Source organism: Lontra canadensis, unplaced genomic scaffold, assembly GCF_010015895.1.
Source record: "Lontra canadensis isolate GAN:19392208 unplaced genomic scaffold, GSC_riverotter_1.0 scaffold13, whole genome shotgun sequence".
NCBI classification, from domain to species: Eukaryota; Metazoa; Chordata; class Mammalia; order Carnivora; family Mustelidae; genus Lontra; species Lontra canadensis.
This window is the reverse complement of record NW_022631007.1, coordinates 11130003-11144699: the sequence shown is the minus strand read 5'-3', so window position 1 is coordinate 11144699 and position 14697 is coordinate 11130003. Positions and strand designations below refer to the sequence as shown.

The 14697-nt window shown below is 58.3% G+C and overlaps 1 long non-coding RNA gene across 1 annotated transcript; it reads right to left on the bottom strand.

Moving 5' to 3' along the window:
* Window positions 1-747: 747 nt before the first annotated feature.
* LOC116867752 lies at window positions 748-11762 on the bottom strand. The gene is made up of 3 exons (XR_004382659.1): window positions 11516-11762; window positions 10141-10219; window positions 748-1102 (listed from the first exon to the last, which is right to left on the bottom strand). It is a non-coding gene; the product is annotated as an uncharacterized LOC116867752 (long non-coding RNA).
* Between the last annotated feature and the right edge of the window lie 2935 nt (window positions 11763-14697).

The window sequence follows — 14697 nt, the reverse complement described above, 5'->3', positions numbered from 1 at the left end:
CTTGATCTTGGGGTCATGAGTTCAAGGCCCCCGTTGGGCATGGAGCCTACTTAAAAATAAATAATAAAAATAATAAATCAATAAATCAATAAAATGAAAAGAGAAAGCAATTATGGGAATAACCTAGTCCTAAATCCCATCCTGCAAACCATGATGGCTCCAAGAGCCCCCTTCGGGGATCACCTTGTCTCTATGTGAACACTGGCATGCACAGACGAGCATAAAGCCTGTGCCCACACCCATGCGCCCAGCCTCGGAAGTGCCCACCTGCCCCATCAGCCATCAGGCCCCAGGTAACCTCCCTGCCTCCTGCAGAGCTCTTTTTTTTTTTTTTTAAGATTTTCATTTATTTATTTGAGAGAGAGACAGTGAGAGAGAGCATGAGCGAGGAGAAGGTCAGAGGGAGAAGCAGACTCCCCATGGAGCTGGGAGCCCGATGTGGGACTCGATTCCAGGACTCCAGGATCATGACCTGAGCTGAAGGCAGTCGTCCAACCAACTGAGCCACCCAGGCGTCCCTCCTGCAGAGCTCTTAACCTGGGCCTCCCAGCTGCTTGGAACTGGGGATGCAGTGGGCGAGGGACCAGCAGGGTCCCTAGCCTGGGAGAGCTGAGCTCTGCCTTCCCCTTCCTGTGTGGTCTTAGAGAAATCGATGAACTTCTCTGAGCCTCTAAGTTTCTTTTTGTAAAGGTAGGAAGAGAATGAGGAACAAGTTACAGTTTGTAAACCGTGAACTTCTCTGCAGATGCTATTTATTATGAAGAAACCATGTGAGAGCAATTACAGAGCAACCATCAAGGATTATAGAACAATACAGGGCAAATGGCGCACATATGTGCCCGCGAGGCCCCCCGGGAAGAGCACTTTGAGCGGAGTCCTCTCGCGGCTGCCATTTGGGTGGTATCTCCATGCTCCATTTTCCTCGAACAAGATAAAACACCTCTAAGGCTCAAAGCCAGCCTGGGGGTAGGGGGCTGGGGAGGGTCAGCCGCATGTGATCATGAGGACCTGTTGGCTCAAAGATTCCATCACACAGCTCAGAGACAATAGGCCAGCGCTGGAATTCAGGTCTTCTGGCAGCGAAACGGAGGTGCTTTCCACTCTGTAGGGGCAAGAGGACAGTGTTCAAGCCAGAGATCTGAGAAGATGTGAGTCACACGCACTGATGAAGAGAAGTGGCTATTTGCTGCGGGGAAGGGCATTCATTCATTCATTCATCCACACCTGTTTCTGAACACCTGTCTCCCATTGAGTAAATGAGAATGAGAAGTGGTGAGGCATCAGAGGGGTGGGGGCTTCTCGGGGCTTCTTTGTCATCCAGGTTAGTCCTAAAGCCAAGACCCCGCCTGAGGCTGGCAGGGCCCAGACCCAGGCCATCGCTGGCAACTTCTTTTTTTTTTTTTTTTTTTTTTTTAATTATTTATTTATTTGACAGACAGAGATCACAAGTAGGTGGAGAAGCAGGCAGAGAGAGAGAGAGAAGGAAGCAGGCTCCCCACTGAGCAGAGAGCCCGATGTGGGGCTTGATCCCAGGACCCTGGGATCATGACCCGAGCCGAAGGCAGAGGCTTTAACCCACTGAGCCACCCAGGCGCCCCATCGCTGGCAACTTCTTACGCATGGGCAAAGCCTCTGTTTTTCATCAAGACTGGTTAAGTGAATCCCAGGGCTTCAGTTGAGGGGGGCAGGAAGGCAGAGAGCGAGAGGGAAAGAGGATGAGGGAGCCTCCCTTGGGTCACTCAAGGGGCCCAGGGGATGAAGGGAACGGGAGACAGAGCCTGGCACAGGCCTGGCACAGCAGCCAGGTTGGCGGAAGCAGGGCTGGGCATGGGTCCAGGGCCACCAGGCCTGCATGAGGGAGGGGTGGGCGGATGGAGGCCAGCGCAACCCGAGGGAACAGGGAGCAGCCTGATTAATAGGATGATAGGGGCAGATGGCCGGGCCGCCAGGGATGCTCTGGGCACCAGCCTCCCATTGCCCGGCCGCCAGCCAGGCCAGTGGTCTGGGGGCAGGGACACCGCCGGCCTCTGGTGGGGGTGAGGCTGTGGTGAATGAATCATGGCCAGGGCCAGAAGCCTACAGGCCTCAGCACTCACTCCCAGAGGACTAGCTAATTCACTTGGAGTGAGGCTGGGCCACTAAGGACAAGAGCAGCCCGCCTGGGCCCTGCTGAGCCCCATGCATGGCTGACCACTAAGCCAGGGGCTGGGCCGCAGGGGACAGGAGAACCCACCCCTAATGCAGGCTTGGCCAGCGTTCCCCACCTGCCTTCAGGAGGGACAGCAATGCTCCTAACGATGGCAAGCCCCGCATCCTGGACCAGCCTGTGTCTGGGGGTCCGAAGACAAGGCACAGACTCCCCCTCCTGAGCTCCAAAGAGCCTAATGATGGTGACAGCTGAGAATCAGGTTGGAGGGTGGGACAGGGAGGGCCAGCCTCATCCTTCTGTCTGGGAAAAGGAGGAAGAGGAACCTCGTTCAGCCAAGGCACAAGGCCAGGTTGCAAGCTCGGCCCCACCAGGAATAGACATTCAAGGCCCCGAGAAACAAACCACTTGGAAAACAAGGCTTGGCATCTTGCCAGGCTCTCCCTGACGCAGGCTGTTTGCTGATGATGTAGGCGTGGCATTCTTAGGCTGACCCCTATGGCATTCGTGCCTCCAGGTTTCGTGAGCACCTAGGGCATGGCTTTCGGCTGGGGTCCAAACGCTGTCTCAAGGGCTCGGCCAAGAAGGGCTGAGCACACGGTAATCACGGCAGGGGTGACACCCAGCTTCCACATACCAGGTGCTCAGCCTCAAACCAGGGGTCTGCATGTGCTACCTTGTCTGCCCTCAGTTTTTGCATCTGTAAAATGGGCAAGGCAGGGACTATTGAGGATGCCCATTTTACAGATGTGAAAACTGAGGCATAGATCACAGGCCCAAGGCCTGTAACTTGTGGACAACAGAGGGAGGTCTTCAATGACTCCCAGATATAACCCCCACTTTGCACAGCTCCAGAACTCTTGGTTTCAGGGTTGGGGGTTGGTAAGACCGAAAGCTTCTGTCCTTCCAGAGTCAAAGTCCTCACCAGTGTGCTTGTCGGGGCCAGAAGAGCTGAGCACTGGTCAAAGGGGAGGATTGAAGGGCTCGCTTTTGGGGTCCTAGCCTCCATTTCAGTGGTCAGGGACCCCCTCCCAGGAGACGACGTGTTAGGAAGACTCTTGGACAGATAGTGAGGAGAGGGGAAAGGCTGCGGGCCTATGAGGCCCCCAGGGGCCGCATGGTCCTGCCTACCAGCCTGGATCATAAGCTAGCTCTCCCTTCTTGTGGTGGCTGTCATCCCCGCACTGTGCCCCACAGCCCCCCAGCTCATCTCCAGGGCCAAGAGGAGCGAGACCAAGCAGGGCCCCGAGGACTCTGTGGCGAAGCATTCCCGAGGCACAGTGGCCTCCTCCGGGGTTGGGGAACAAAGGGGACCTGGCCTGGGAGGGAGCGTGGTGACCACATGCTCCCCCCTCCCGAGGCGGCTGGGCCCGAAGGGAAGGGGGCCTCGAGCGCCCTCTGCTGGCCTGGTGGCTCCAGGAGGAAGGAGGTGGCCGCCACGGCAGGGATTTGCAGCTCCTTCTCCAGAACCCCGGGCCTGGCTGAGTGTGCCACCTGTGGGTGCGAGTGTCTGTATGTGGCTGTGAGTGTGGCTGTGGGTGCCTGGGACGCATGTGTGTGCATATCTGCATCTGTGAGAGCGCCTATCCCAGTGTCTGTTGCTATGTGTGCACATCAGACTTGTGTGTCCGAGTGTGTGTGTGTCTGTGTGCATGTGTGTATGCAAATGCACATGTCCACCTGGGCCCCGGGTGTGTGGGGTGTGAATGGAGCTGGGCTTTGGTTGGCAGCCGTTTCAGTGTTTCAGTCCGTTGGGTTGAAAACACCCCGGTCAGGTAGTCCCTGGGGCCGACAGCTCATGCGGGCATAGGTAGGAGGCGGGGAGGGGCAGAGCTGGCCACTGGCCACTCTGATGTTTATTCTCTGCCTATGGGGGAGAAAGAGAGGACGATCTTGAGCCGAGTTCCATCCCTAAGAAGCTTTGCATGTGAACAGTTGTACCCTAGCCTGATAAATAAGATGACAACCACAGCAGAGGTTTAGGCCGGTGAGGGTCTAACTCAGCTGGGAGCAATCCCGGAATGCTCTCTGGAGGAGGCAAGCCGGAACAGAGGTTTTTGGGGCACAGAGAGCAGAGAATCAGAGAGGGAAGTGAGGGTACACCAGACAGAGAAAAGTTTCACTGGGGGTCCAGTGGGGGAAAAGGCAGGCCAGAGAGGGGGCCAGGGCCAGGTACCCCGATTCTGCCGGCTGTGTGGGTCAGGGGTCGGGGGGAGGGTGTCCCTGAAGAAGTCTGGCCAGGGCAGAGATACTGTGGGGCTGGAGGGTGGAGGGAGAGCCCTCTGCACTCCAGCCCCCTCCTGGGAAGGAAGGCCCTGGGTTTTCCTTCTGGGGGTTGCGCAGGCACTGGGTCAGAGCAGTGGCTGCAGAGAAAGTTCTCCGGACTAGGATGTGCAGGACACCCACACAGACCACAGCCACTCAGACGCTGCGCTCTGTGGAGGCCTGGGCACCGCAGAGGTCATGCTGCTCCCCCTGCGAGGCCCAGTGATGCCCACGCCGCGCCAGCTGCAGTGGCCTCTGGGCGCCTCTTTTTGCCATCAATGCCTCCTCTGTGGCCTGGGCCCGGGAGGGTAAGCTGGGTAAGGCCTTGGGCCCCAGCCAGCCCCGTCCCCTCTCAGGGTGGCACCAGACCGGCCTCCTGGGCCCTGGCCTCAGGGTCTTAAGTGGGCATTCTCCATCCTGAGGGCCCGGGGCAGCAGAAAGCCCCTGCCGAGTTTGGTCTGCTTCTGGTGAGATCAAGCAGGGGAACATTTCCCTGAACACACACTCATTTGGGCTTGACACCATGGGCACACACACCTGCCTACAGGGGAAGTGCCACTTTACTTTTTCTAAACTCCAGTGGCCTTTTAATGGCAAGCCTCCCTTCAATGTCTAGAACCTTGTGGGGTGTTGGCTTCTTGGCCCCACTCTGCCTTTTCCTCCGGGGTATCCAGGCCTTATACGGGGGCCCTGAAGACCCTCCAGCCGGGGTCCCTGCAGGCCACCGCCCTCCAACAGCCCTCGTTCTTGCCAACCCACATGCCCACTCAGGCTGAGCTCGGGCTCAGGCACACATCCGGGGCGTCTGGACTCTGGCCCCAATGCCATCACTGTGCAAGGCCCGCTGGAGCCCACCAGCATTCTCACTGTCTACACTGCTGCTCTCCTGCACACACCCCAGGAAGGGAAGTGAGCACCAGGGAGCTCCTCTGACCAAGTAGAACCAGAGCCCCCAATCCAACCACTCTTTTTCCCACTGGTGACTCTAGTGCCCTTTCCAGAGAATTCCTGTGTGCATCCCATTGTCCAACCCTCCCAACTGACCCACAAGGAGGTCTCATGTTGCCCCCAATTACAGCTGAGGGAGCTGAGGCCCAGAGAGACTGCAGGTGGGACTGGAACCCTGACCTGTCTGACCCCAACCCCCTGGTGTTATCTGTGCTATGGGCATCCAAACACACCCAGCCACTGCTCACTGGTGTGTGGCTGTGGGCTCTCCCCTGCCCTGTCCACCTGGTTCCTTGCTCAGCATCTTCTGTGGCTCTGACAGATTCCAGATCATCTCCTGTCACCTTGACGTTCAAGGCCCCTCTGTCACCCCACCCCACGATTCCTCCTCATCGTAAACCTCCTGTGCCCCTATCGTTCTGTTCTCCAAGCCTTTGCCCAGCTCTCCTGCCTCCTTGGCCTGCTATCTCTTCCCTCTCACTGCACACAGTCCCTTTCTGGCCGAGAGAAAGAGAGAGAGAGAGAGAGAGGTGAGGTGCTGAAAAGAGAGTGAAGTCCTCCGTGCCACCAGCATGCTCTGGCCCAGGGCTTGTGAAGGTGTCCTCTGCCTGCTCCCTGCAAAGCTCAGCCCCAGGCTACCCAGGCTCTGGCCCATAGAAGCCCCAGGCTGGAGACGTGTGGTTGTGGAAGGCTGACCTTCTCCGGGAGCAGGTGTTGGCGGGGAGCTGGAGCATCGAGGGAAAAGAAGAGGCGTCAGTCCTCGGAGGGGGTAGTGCCTGAGAGCTGCCATCCCCTCCCTGCCTGCCCCTGGGAGCCGTTGCTAGGCTAGCACACAGCAGCAGCGGGAGCACACGCTCCTGGCTCCTGTCGCAGCACCCACAGCCCACATGGCAGGAGCGGCCACAGGCATGGGCGACTCTTTGCCCAGGGAAGATGCCAACAGGCCATCCTGACCCTGGGCATAGCTACAACAGGGCCCTGGGGCCACAGGAGAGGAAGCTCTTCCACAACCGTGCAGGCATGGGTGACCAAAGGGAGGTGGCAGGTCCCACTCCTGACACCCAGGGTCCTGGCTAGTCTTCCTTGTTTATCAGCATTCTGTCTGATGGGTCACCCAGGGGCCCTTCCTGGCTTTCCTGGGGGCGAGGGGCTGATGGGAGCCCCCAGGCCTCTCCCCTCCACCCCCACCCCTCCACGTAGGGGGTAGGCCCCAGGGGTAGAGGACTCCTCCGGGCACCACACCTGGGAGCCTCCTCTCTTCTCCTGAGTTCCAGGTGCTCAGGGCTTCTCCAAGGGCCTTCCCTATGACCGGGCACTCAGAGACTGGAAGTCTGGGCCTGCTCCAAGTCCTCGGATGCCCTTGGCTCCATTAGGCTCTGGCCCTTCCTGTGGGCTTCCCTGGGGCTGCTCTCAGGATGTGTGTGGCCTGAGGGGGAGGATTTGAGACTTGGGATGAAGGGGCCAGATCACCAAGCCCGGGGCCTTCTTGCCTTCCCCTGCTGTGGTCCTAGGAGCAGATGTACAGCTGGGTGTGAGTGGTGAAGGCCCAGAGTGGGGGGTGGTGGAGGGAGGGGCACCATGATTCTGGGCAGACTCTTCAGCTGGCAGAGGCTCCTGCCAAGACATTTCCCCGCCCCGCCCCCCCCCCTCCACTCATTATCAACTTGGGGTTTGTGTGCAAACAGCAGCTGGTCTCTTTTGTCAGCCACCCCTCCCCCCTGCTCCTTCCCTCCTCCCCAATGCCTCTCAAATGGCTTTTCCTTCTCAGGCCCTGCCTTTCCTTCCAGGTGATCTAGATGCTGAGGCTCTGGGGAGTACCTGAGAGAGGAGGCAGCCTCTGGCCAGTCTTGGCCCTGGGTCCTAAGTTCTCTATCCCTTCCAAGATGCAATATTAAACCCATTTGAGACATGAAATGAGAGCCAATGAGGGTAAGAAGCAGAGCAGAGTCACAGAGTGGGCAAGTGCAGAGCCAAGACCCAGACCCAGGTGTGCCCGTTTGTAGAGCCTGTTTGTAGAGTCTGTTTGCAGAGCCTGTTTGCTGAGCCAGTTCACCTCTCAGTTTTATCTGTTTTTCTGATCATCCTACTGCCTGGCACCCTGGGAATACAGGCCCACTCCCAACCTTCTAAGTGTGTCAAGGGCTTCAGCTGAGGTAATTCTGTGTGCCTGGGGCTGAGATAGGAAGGCAGACAGAGCCAGATGACAGGGCTCTTTCAGTTATCACTAGGAGTTGGGACTAGATGCTAAGGACAACAGGAGAAGTATCTTGGCAAGCAGCAAGGCCTGGAGACTGTGGAGGAAGAGAACAAGGAGGCTGATTAGGAGAACAGGTGAAAAGTAGAAGGGTGTGGGCCAAGGCACCGGCCCTAGGGCAGCAAGGCAGCCAGACCTGGAAGCCCAGGCTTCGTCACAGTAAGATGGTGGGCAAGAGGGATGGGCAATTGTGATACAGATACAGGAGCAGGTGTGGCAGGAGGAGGGACTTTGAGTTTGAGACAAATTGGGTTTGAGATGCTAGAAGGATACCCAGGTGGAGGTTTCTGGGGAGCAAGGAGACTGTCCCAGGGCAGGTGGAGGTGCAGGGGTGGAAGAGCTCACAGAAATGGAATAGGGGAGAAGGGAATTGAGGATGGAGTCCTGAACAGAAGGCTCAGAGATCCAGGGAGGGCACTGTGGTGGGGAGAAGTATCCACCTGATCTGAGAACTTGTAAGTGGCAAGGGCTCTGAGAGGGCAAGTCCATGGTCTGGCAGGGGCTGCGGGTGGCCTGAGTGGGTGTGGTGGCTCCTTACCAGGCACTCTGTTCTTTAAAGATTTTAGCTGTTTTAGTTCTTGTAACAGGCCTGAAATGACAAGCCTCAATCTCAAGTGGAACCAAGATGAGGCCTGAAGGTGGTGTGTGACTGTGGAAGTATTTGGGACGACAGCTTGTTGCTGTCCCTCAAGTGGACATGCACGGAGCACTGTGCTCTGCCAGGCGTCAGGGTTACTGAGTCTGGGTCCCTCCGAGCCTCAAGGCTGGGGATGCCAGAAACCCAGACCAGAGGGGACCACATGCTGGGTGAGTGGGAGACTCCCCTGGGCGCCAAAGAGAAAGCAACCCCCAAGATAAGTCTGGAAAGAAGATTTCGAGTTCATCAGGTGGATGTATCTGAGGCAGCAAGCAGGGAGGGAATCACAAGAGTGTGAGAAAAACCAGAGCCTGTAGGTAAAGGTGCAGCCGGGGCGGGACCACTGCCCGGATCCCCGTGCTCACTCCGAGCCCCCGACCGCGGCCAAAGTTCAGCCTCTCCAAAGAGCCTTACTGGGACTTTGGTTAGGCCCTCTGGGGCCCCTGGGGCAGCTGCGGACACACGAGCGTTCAAGACCACCCGCAGCCTGTGCCGGCTCGCGGCGGGCCCTGCACACGCGCGCGCGCACACACCGAGTACACAGGCGCCGGCACACGGCCCGGTCCGCGCGGGCCGGAAGTAGCGGGGTTGGAGGCCTGGAGACCCGCGGCGGGGGCCTCGCCGAGGGGTACCGCCAGGGAGAGCGGGAACAAAGGACACGGCGGGGCGGGGGCGGCAAGGCCGGGCCGCGATTGGTGGCTGGGGGCGCGGGGGAGAGGCCCGGCCGGGCGCTGATTGGCCGCGGCCGCAGCGGGCCCCTCGCGCCCGCCCCGCCCCTCGCGACCGAAACCGGAGCCCCGTTCTGCCGCCCCGGACCCGCCCGCGCCCCCGCCATCTGCGCGGGGGGCGGGACGCAGGCCGGAGTCGGATTCCCGCCCAGCCCCCCTCGACTGGCACTCGGCGGAGCCAGACAACCTGTGCACCTCGCAGCCCCCAGCCCCGCCCCCGCCCAGATGCGCGCGGGCTTCCGAGGGCCCCAGCAGGGTGGGGGGCCTAGCCTGAGCCCCGCTGGGGAGGCCCGGAGGGCAAGGTTCTCGGGTACTGGAGGGCCAGGTTGCCCACGTGGAAATGGGGTAGGGCCCAGGAAGCCGCCTCTTACGGGAGCCTGGCCGGGCCTCGTGACTGGACTGGGAGAGGGGTCAGAGAACAGGACACTGCTCAGAGAGGACTGGCGAGGGGTAAAAGGAGTGGAAGAGGGCGAAGGCTGGAGGACGCCCCAGGAGAGGGGTGGTTGGATGACCTGAGGCCCGGGCTACTCAAAACCTGGCAGCGCGAGGAGTCACTGGGGCTGATGGCGGCGCCAGAATGCCAGACAGCGTCCTGGCAGGGTTTGGGGTAGGAGAGGTAGTTAATTGAGTTCACTGCCAGTCAGGCCACGCTTCGTGCTTAAGGACTTACAGGATAAAGGGCCTTCTCAACCCCATTCCTCTTTCTTAGCTGCCTGGGAGGTGAGAGAGAAGGGGTGGGGGGAGGGACCCGGGCCACCAATCACAGCCTCAGTCCCGCTTTGAATCTGGGCTGGCGGCTGGCGGCACACCTGGCAGCCTCTTTGTCCCCACTTGCCTGCCTAGACACGTCCCACTCCACCCCCACCATTTGGGAAGCTCTCCCCCACCCACCTAATTCCCCTCCTTTCATGGTTTCCCTAGCTGGGACTGACGCCAGACCCTGGTCTTCCCGGACTCCAAACCATGCCCCCATCTCTGCCCCATTCTGGGCTGTGCATGGAAACCTAAGCTGCGGGGTGTAGGGACCTCCATGTCCCCAAGATGGCCACCAAGAGCCAGTGGTGCTGGGAGTGCAGTGGGCGGGAGACAACAGTTTGCGACCAAAGTCCTGGCAGAGGGCTGGTCCAGGCACAAGTTATGTGACCCAGGGCGAGCCCCTTACCTCCGAGGTGGCTCCCGCAGCTGCACAGCCATGGTAATAAGGATCTACTCCCAGGCTGTTGTGAGGATTAAATGAGATCCTGCAGAAGACAGAGCTTTGTGAGCCTGAAGCCTTAAAGTGTGGGTGGGAGAGGAGGGGATGTTTGCATCTGGTCCCGTGCTGGCTAACAGGCAGCCAGAGAGTCCTGCCCCGTGGGCAAGGGCCAATGTGCCAAGTTGGATGGCAGAGAACAGCACAGTGCCATCCCCGTGGATCCCAGAGCCCCCTAGACCCTGTACAGAACGGGGCCAGAGTTTAGAATTCCTGGCCTCACACATCCCCAGGCTCTCCAGGAAAGATGGGGCAGAGGAATCTGGGGGTGGCTCTTTTTTTATGTTCAGGTCTGAGGGCATGGAGCCCTCTCCCAGATCAAGACCAGAGGGCAGGCCAGGGGCCTACAGATTTCTCCCTTCAGGTGCCCCACATACTCCTACCCTCTCCCAACTCTGCTTCCCCATCCCCATCTGCTTTCTACCCACCCCATCCCCCAGCTCTGGCATGAAATTGGTCACTAAGACCCTCCAGGCTGCTTCCTTAATGTCTCTCAAATCTGTCTTCTCTGTCTTCTTTCCACCCCTCCACTGCCATCCTAGTCACAGCTGGGACGGCGGTGATAGCCTCCACCTGACCAGTGTCACCCTGGCCCCAGGCTGCCCCCCTCCCCACAGCCAGCACAAAAAGCAAACTAAGTCTTATTCCTTCCCTACTAAAATTCTCTAGTGGCTCCCCACTGCCCCTAGGACTCCCTGGTTGGAACTACAAGGGGTCTAATAAGTGGGTAAGCCCACACTCTGGAACCAGCCTGCTCATGATTGAACCCTGAGGCTATTGCTTGTTTTGTTCTATTTTGAATTAAGTAGGCTCCACACCCAGCATAGAGTCCAATGCCGGGACTTGAACTCACCACCCTAAGATCAAGACCTGAGGTGAGATCTAGAGTCCACGCTTAACTGACTGAGCTATCCAGGCACCCCTGAGGCCATTCCTTATTAACTGTGCCTTGGTTTCCCCATCTGTAAAATGGGGATGTGTTTCCCTTACAGCAACTCTATGAAATGACTAGCCTGCCATACTGCACCCACAATACCCACAATGAAAGTAGGACGATGGGAAAACCAAGTTTGTATAGTTATGGATTACAGGAGCTAAAGCACAAATCTAGACCAGCTTGGAGCACAGCTGGGGCTCAGTACATTCTAGCAGTTATTTCTGACCCCGCCCCTTCAGCCAAATCTTTGCCCTCGAACCTCCAGTCCCACAGAAGCAAAGGTGAGCGCCTCTTCCCTTGCCCTAACCACCTTTCCTCTCCCCTCTCCCCTCGCCCGGGTCCTCTCACCTGGCAGAGAATGGGTGCTTACTACATATTTAGGAATCAGGGAAGGAGGGCTCCGGAGAAGGCTGGATTGGAGGGATTATTCAGTGCTCCCGCGCCCCCTTGTGGCCGTTCTGGACATTGCCTGCCTCGGCCCAACCTTTCAAATGGGAGGGCGGAAGACGGTTTCAAGGCCTGGGAAGGTTGGGGGAGGCCGCCTGAGGACAGACTCTGTAACCCACATTAATCCCAGGGCTCAGGCCCCAGGGGTTTTCAGCTCGACCTTTCTTCCTCTTCTCTCCGAGAATTCTGTGTATTTGTCAGTGTGAGCTGGACTATGCACCCCAGAGGCCAAGAGTTCAACTGTGTCTACACAGGGCAACAGCAGTTTCCAGAAGATGTGTGTGTATGTGGGGGGATTGGGGAGAGTGGCCAAGCCCACGGTCAAATATATGTCCCTTGCTTTTGTGTGTGGCTAGCTCCGGACCCTGTCTGGGCTGAGAACACAGAGCCTCAGCCTTCCAGGGAGCTGAGGCGGGCTTTAGCCTGTCAATGGAACTTTCTGGATCTTAGTGAACTCCATGGTGTCCAGGTCTCCTGTTCTCGAAAGATCAGTCCCCAGAGTCTGAGTCTTCTTGCACATATCCCCAGGTACTGGGCCACTCTGGGCCTATGTGTGCACCTTGGAGGGGAGTGGGTTTGCTTCTCCCTCTGTCTCACACATCTGCATTCACCGCGCTTGTGAGACCGGACTGTCACAATTCCACTTGCTTCTGCCGAGAGCTCGGGCTGTGTGTGCTCCCAACATGCACATCTGCACTCACGACCATCTCACAGTATGGCTGTGTCTCTCCTAGTTATTTCGCCAGATTGTATTCCTGTGCATAGGCAGGCTTGCATAAGAGCGAGGAATTGGAGTCAGACATGTCTGAGTTCAGAGTCAGGTAGGCCCTGGCTGGGTCATTTTAGACCAGGGATTTACCTTCGCTGGGCCCCAGACTCCTCATCTGCTCAGTGGTAATAATAGTGCCTATTTCCTAGGTTGCTGTGAGAAGTCAATGAAAAGAATGGCAAGCCAGAGCATGGGGACAGGCACGCAGAAGGCAGGTGATAAATGGGGGTGATTCCTGGTGCTGCTATGTTCTGGGATTCTAGCGAGGCCTCTGTGCTCTGCTTCCTGTCCCCATGTCTCCCTGTCCTGAGACCAGCGGCACAAGGCAGAGGGCTGGGCTGGGCCCTGCAGACAGTCCTCCAAGAATGTTCAGAATGACAGCAAGCCACTGCCACAGGCTGGCTAAGAATACCTAGACCCACACACTGCTTGTTCCGTGTGGATAGGAACACACAGGCAGGTGACCTCGTTTTCCCACCCTCAAATTGGAATACCTGGTCTGACCTTGAGGTTGTATTTGTGGGGCTAAAGGGGCACAATGTCTGAAGCGAGTCCTTGCAGACGCCCCAGCTTCTAGCCTTGGCACGTGTGGCCACCTGGGGGAGCCCTCTGTCACTCTGGGAAAAGAGGGAGTGGAGGGGGATGTGTGGAAAGGGGAGGGGTGCTGGCTGCTGGGGGGAGGGGGACAGCCTGGGAGAGTGGAGGGGGGGGGCCGTGCCATGCCCTGAGAAGCATCTCTTCCAGGAGCTAGGCCAGGAGTTAACCCATCTACTGCCAGGCTCCAGCCCTTCTGCCCCAGGGGTTTCTGGGTTCTAAGTAGAGATGCCCAGAGCTGGGTGTGCTGGGAGCGGGGGCAGCAGTAGCCAAAACAGGGAATTCTGGGTGAATGACTGAGCCCCTTGTCTGTCTCTCAAAACAGCCAAACTGCCTGAAGCCCTTAGAAGCCCTCTGTGAACCTTCTCCCTGGTTTTCTCACCCTGGACAGCCTACACTAAGGGAGGGCATGTGCTTCCAGATCCTCACAGGACCTGGGAGGTCACTTCCGCTTTGTCCTTCCCACTTGCCAGCTGAGGAAGCTGAGGCACAGAGTGAGAGACCTTGGCCTTGGCCTTGAGCAGTAAGGCCTCTTTGAACCCAGGGCATCTGGTGCCAGTGCCCTCCTCCGCAGCCTGTCCTCCCCTCCCTCTGTCTCTTCTGGAAGAATTCCAGCACTGAGACCCAGGCCGGAGGAGGCACCTGCCAGCAGGACTGGAAAGGGAGGGAGGTGAGCACTGGTGGGAGCAGAGGAAGGAGGACGGAGAGCCGGACATGGCACTGCGGAGACACCCCTTGTGGTTTCAGGGTGGCTATGGGCTGAGGAATGAGGAAGGGAGGCGGAAGTGGAACCGGATGTGGACATTTCTTACAAGAGAGTGGCTGGGAGGAAAGGGAGCCAAGGAGGCGGTGGGTTCAGGGCCTTTGGGGTAACTTGGAGGGACTTGGGAGCTTCCGTGTTGATGAAGGAGCCAAAGCTGCTGGGAATAGAATGAATGTGGAGTGGGGTGCTCAGAACCAGGGCTGGGGGAGGGCTGGAGGCAGCAGATCAGCTCCCAGTCACCTCTGCTTCCTCTCTGGGGAGGGGAATGTGAGCTGTTTGCAGGTGACAGAGGAAGGAAGTGGGATGCCCTGCAGGAGGGGCTCTCCTGGCTTTAGAACTGGGATAGTAGGAAGAGGGAGCCAAGAGGAGGGAGGGGGGACGGGAGGGAGTGGGGCTTTCCAGCTAGCTCAGGGCTAGCTGCAGGGTGGTGAGAGCCCTAGGGGTACAGTGCTCAGAGACAGTCTCCCAGGTCCAGAACCCCCCCTCCTATGCCTCCTTCCTGAGGCTCTCATCCGGCTCTTCAGGGGGACTCCAAGGACCCTCAAAAATGGAGACTCACTGATTTTGGTGAAAAACAAGAGTTGCAGTAAAATGGGGACCCTCTGTCCTTGTCCAGGGCCTGAAAGGGCTTTGACATTGCCAGGTGGTCTAGGTCTGAGGCCTTTTTGGTGCCCTCTGGCAGGCAGGTGGAGAGAGGGACCTGGAGAGAGGGGGTAGACCCTCCCATCTTCCCTTGGGGACTGACCCTCTTTTCCTGGTCTCTTGTCCCCCTCCCCACCAAAGTCCCATCTCTCCCTCTATCTACTCAGCTCCCCCACCAGGACCCCCTGGAGCCTGCTTCTGGGGAGTGAGCCCTGGAGGGCGGCTTGTCAGCAGGTGCTGGGAAGCCCCTCCTGGTGGAAGCCTGCAACCTGGGGAACAGATGGCCCCCCTCCTGACTGTTCCTTAGTAAACCCT